The 5192-nt window shown below is 44.6% G+C and overlaps 1 long non-coding RNA gene across 1 annotated transcript in view; it reads right to left on the bottom strand.

The window, feature by feature from the left end:
* LOC118225104 overlaps positions 1-4168 on the bottom strand; it is a 62038-nt gene extending 57870 nt beyond the window's left edge. Inside the window, exons 1-2 of the long non-coding RNA XR_004764770.1 lie at positions 3966-4168; positions 3729-3795 (exon numbers count right to left, since the gene is read on the bottom strand). This is a non-coding gene — a long non-coding RNA (uncharacterized LOC118225104). The remainder of the gene's footprint in view (positions 1-3728; positions 3796-3965) is intronic.
* Between the last annotated feature and the right edge of the window lie 1024 nt (positions 4169-5192).

Genomic DNA, 5192 nt, shown 5'->3' with positions numbered 1-5192 from the left:
TTAGGAGGTTAGTTAAACTGGGGTTAATGGTTTAGTTAAACTGAGGTTAAGGGATTAGTTAAACTGAGGTTAAGGGATTAGTTAAACTGGGGTTAATGGTTTAGTTAAACTGGGGTTAATGGTTTAGTTAAACTGAGGTTAAGGGATTAGTTAAACTGGGGTTAATGGTTTAGTTAAACTGAGGTTAAGGGATTAGTTAAACTGGGATTAATGATTTAGTTAAACTTTAGCAGCTATTATGTAAAATCAGGAAGAATGTCCAAGTATTCAGTTAAAAACGGAAAACTCGACATTCCTGTACAACTAAAACCTGTTTTTAAATGAACAAATGTGCAACCAGCACCCACCCCAATGATGCATGCATTTCCCCCCCAAGCAGGATTTTCAAAATGTCCTCACTGTAGCAGCAAGAGGTAAACTAACAGAGGAACGTATGAATTTGGACTTGTATTGCTCTTTAGAAACAGCACTTCACCTACTGCGAATTGACAACACTTTACCAGTACTGGACTGGGACTGGTGAATTCATCAGTGTTTACCGCTCTCTCATTGCATTTCATTTCATGTTTTTACATAATTAAAGAACACAATGGAAATGTCTAGAGTTCTTGTTTCAGAAGAGGTTTTGCTCTCAGCCGTTGTTCTCTGGGGCCAATTATGACTCACCAGCGCTGTACCCTCAGTTGCCTGATTTGCCCTCTTATTTAGGAATAACATCCAACTGATTTGTTAACTTCTGTGAGCACCCATTATTTCCATGAGGCATAGAGATGCATTTTTTTTTTTTTTTTTTTGCTTTGCTTTGTTTGGTGGCAAAGCTGCGTTTTTCTGCCCACACGATACGGTTCTTCGTCAGCAACTGTGAATGGTTTTAAATTGGGCGAGAAGGCCGACGAGGTGCCGTTTCTCAACGACGAATTCCACCGCAAACGCGGTTTCTTTCGGAATCTCACAACTCACCAACGGTAACAAAGGGAGCGACTTGTGAGCCGAAACGAGTAAACATTCATCGGCACGTTACAGTCAGCGCAAAACATAAAAAATAAAAAATAAAAAATAAATAAATGAATCTGCAGGCTCCTGGAAGATGAATGACGCTGAGAAATTAAGTGCACCTGAGGTGAAAAGGTGGGCTGCACTCCACAAAATAAAAGGATAAATGGACAGAATTTGTGAGACCTGTCAGACAGCTTCTGAATTAAACGTCCATCATTTTTTGTACTGGAGTCGGCAGTTTAAGTTTAATTCCGGGCTCTATTTATTTGCTGTAACAGTTCTGCTTTTTCTAAATGCTGTTGTCATGGTGCTAACTATACACACACTTTTGGAACACGCACAAGCGGCGGGGGGGTGGGGGGTTGGGGGGGGGGGTAGGGGACTGCATATTTTTTCCTGGTGGCGTAATAATTGAAATTTTAAAAGTGCACGGAGTCAAACTCACACCGAGGCTGTTCCGGAGTAATCTCTCCGCCCGAATTTGTTAAGACACAATTTCAATTTCATCGGCAGGAATGAAGACGATGGGACAAAGCAAGCTCACGGGGTCAACTCCACACTGTAAACGGGGGAACTGCGGCGCTCGGCTGAACGGGGAAAAGGGTACGCAACACAACCTCTCACTCTCGTTACATTCAGACCGCTGGCAATTATCCAGAGTGACAAAGGTGCAGAAAGGTAACAGAAACACATAAAAGGTTTAGGCATGGAACAGATAGAATAATTAAGGCAGTGTCATAACATGACAGCAGTGCATGAATCTGACATAACGCTAAGGGCCAGAATACCAGTGAGGAGAGGGGACTGAGGATATTTGAGGTGCTTTAATAGAATTCGGGGTCGGCTGAACCGAGATCCAACGTAAACAAGGTGAGTTTTCAGTCAGTGGCAGATGTTGTCCCCATGTGTGGACGTGTTTTCCAGAACGGAACGGTTTTTTAAATTTTACTTTATGAAACTTAGAAGCGTCACGGGGCAGCACAGTGGTACGGTGGCTAGCACTGTCGCCTCACAGCAAGAAGATTCTGGGTTCGAATCCGGCCCGGGCCTTTCTGTGTTGGGTTTGCGTGTATTCCCCGTGTCCGTGTGGGTTTCCTCCGGGTACTCTGGTTTCCTCCCACAGTCCAAAGACATGCTAAGCTAATTGGAGACCCTAAATTGCCCATAGGTATGAGTGTGTGAGTGAACGGTGTGTGTGCCCTGTGATAGATTGGCGGCCTGTCCAGGGTGTATTCCTGCCTCTCGCCCAAGGCATGCTGGGATAGGCTCCAGCAACCCCCCGTAAACGGATTTATTCCAAGCCTTCTTCAGATCATATACAATGATGTTTACAATGTTAAGTGAGCTTTAAAAAAAAAAAAAAAAAGAAATATATACAAAATACAAATGATAAGTGACAAGAGACAAGAAGACCAACATGGGGAGGGTGGGGGGGATTCCCAGTAAAACCACCCCCTCTGGGTGCCCTCCTCTTTGACAAACAAAGACTGACAGCCCATGTTTTCCCCCCGTCTCTGGCAGAATGCAGAGCGCAGGCACGTCTCCCCACAGCGCTGAACCTCATTTCACGGCCTGAACTCCGAAACGGGGCTGATCAATACGGGGACCCCCTGCAGCTGCCTCTGACCGCAAATTGATTTTGAATGTTGGGGGGGGGGGGGTTTGCTCTGTCACCTGTCAGCATCGCTCGTGAATCTGTTACAACGCCAGACACACCGTCGGAGTGAAAAGATGGCGGCCGACGCCGTCTACGCGGAACTACGCGACTGACGCGGAGGTCACCGCGTCTGTGCGAAGGAAACAAAGCCGCCTCGTTATCATTCAGAAGAAAAAAAACAAAAACGGATTCTGCCCCCACGCCCCACCCCAACCCCTTTACTTCAATCCATCTAATTCTCTCTCTCTCTAAAACTCCACCAACGATGCCTTGGTGCTTAATCAGGCAAGTTAATATTACAAAATAAAAAATAAAATAAAAACAGTACTTACAAAAATGTTTTGTTATTTTCCTACAGTGACAGAAGGACAGTTTTTTCAGTGGTGCCAGCTTTGCTTTGCTTTTTTAAAAATCATTCATTTGGTTCATTTCTGCAGGTCAACTATGAGAAAAGTACACAGAACTGAAGTGATCTTCCGTTAAATCGAATAATAATAATAATAATAATCATAATAATAATAATAATAAATGTACCGTTCATACATCTGTTGTAGCCCAAAGTGCATTCAGGAAAACAAATAATAGCAATCAATCATTCTGCGCGTGAGGTTCGGCGGGCTGGGAGGTGGGTGTGTACGAACTAATGATCCAAACACTCGTAATCATTACACTTCGCAATGCAAAGAGCCTCTTAATTTCAAAACTAAAAACTCAGCATGAACTGAAATACAAACACTTATGTGCGAGACTGTAATGAATTTGCTAATAAGAAACAGCATGCCCCGTTAAAAAAAAAAAAGTTATTCTTACAGAAACTTTCAGAAACATCTGCTTTAGGCCCATTTTCACGACGCAAGTTTATTCAACCACTATTTGCTGCCTTGTGCGCAGTGTCACGGTCCATAAACAGCCACTATGCAAATGTTTAACAGGCAGCGGCACTGGAAAGTACAAATCATGCCATTTTAAATTTGCTCATGTATAATGTATAATGTTTACCGGCGCAATAATTGAGCTCTGTAGATTCAGGTATGGGTAGGTGTTTGTTCTCCCCTCCCTTATTGCAGTAACTGACCTTTTTATTGAGCCAGAAAGTGCCAAACACACACAAAGCAGCAGGCCCGGGCCTAGACGGCGAATCGCTGAGAATCGGAAAAAGAAAAACGGGATTCAATAAAACACGCCGTCGCATTATTTCCAGGGCAAATGGATTCCTGTTATTATTCCGGAAAATGCGCAGTTACAGCACTGTTGTGTTTATTGTTGCAGGAGAGAAAAGAGGCAGTGCTGAAACCGGGCTCTGGGACATTACCATACAAATGCCGATCCTCAGCGTTGCCGTCTCCCCGGCTGTGAGATTTACCAGAGCGCAACAATCTCACGCAAGATGCTTTCTTAACGGCGCAATGCCCAAGCCCGTGAAAAAAAGTCGTTTGGACAGGGCTGGAGGGTAACTGCGCACACGGGCGTTCGGGAATCTGAATTAACACGCAGAGAAAGGGAGGGAGGGAGGGAGGGAGGGAGGGAGAGGGGAGGCGTGTGCGTGGTAAAGAAAGCAAAGTGGATTTTCGGGCAGGTGATTGTGATCTGCTTAGGACAGAGCAGGAGGATGCGCGGCGACTAATCCCGTTTGCAGGCAAGTAATGAAAACGCCCCTACCTCCAACGGATGATTGTTTTGGAGAAAACACTTGGGAGAGCTCCGTTTCCATTCCCGGGAGGCTCACATCACCATCCGAAAAGACTGCCAATCATTTTAAGACTGTACCTAAAAAAAAAACAGCATGTGACCTACTGGTGGTGCAGGTCTGGACATGATTGGCTGGGCTGGGGGGCGAGCAGTAAATCAATGTAATTTGTTCTCGCGTCTTGACAACAGGCAGAGGCTTCAGGTAGCGCTGTTATATAAAAAAATTCTATTTCCATAAGCAGTGCAGACAATTAATAACAAGGGAGCGATCGCGCGCCCTTTCCATATGCGTCTCGGGACCCGCCTGTTAATCGCGCGGGCACTCTGTTAGGACGGTGGCCGCGGAAGGGAAACTGCTGCCCCGCCCGTTTAGAACAAAAGACAAACGCGCTAAGGCGTGAGGTCACTGGTCGCCTATGGGCTCAAATTAATGCCAAAAGTATTTTGTATTTGTAAGCAATGACTTGTGCTTGCAACTTATGGTTTGTGTTTTGGCATTAATTTGAGCCCATAGTTGCCACCCATAAATAATATATATGTAGCTCTACAGGGCTTCTGCTGGGAGGAGGAGGTCACCTAGAGACCATTATATTATTATTATTATTATTATTATCCTGTTAACTACTATTCAAACAATATCCATTGGCAATATGTATGTATAATATAATAATGCTTCTTGAATCTGAGTGTGAGTGTATGTGTGTGTGTGTGTGTGTGCGTGTGTGTGTGCGTGTGTGCGTGTGTGTGTGTGCGTGTGTGTGTGTGTGTGTGTGTGCGTGTGTGTGTGTAAGAGAGAGAGGGGTGAGGGGAGAGTGAGAGGATGTTTAAAATGTTATTGTTGTGGATGATT

This window comes from Anguilla anguilla, chromosome 1 (genome assembly GCF_013347855.1).
Source record: "Anguilla anguilla isolate fAngAng1 chromosome 1, fAngAng1.pri, whole genome shotgun sequence".
NCBI lineage: Eukaryota > Metazoa > Chordata > Actinopteri > Anguilliformes > Anguillidae > Anguilla > Anguilla anguilla.
The sequence above is the reverse complement of the archived record's forward strand: the minus strand, read 5'-3'. Positions and strand labels throughout refer to the sequence as shown.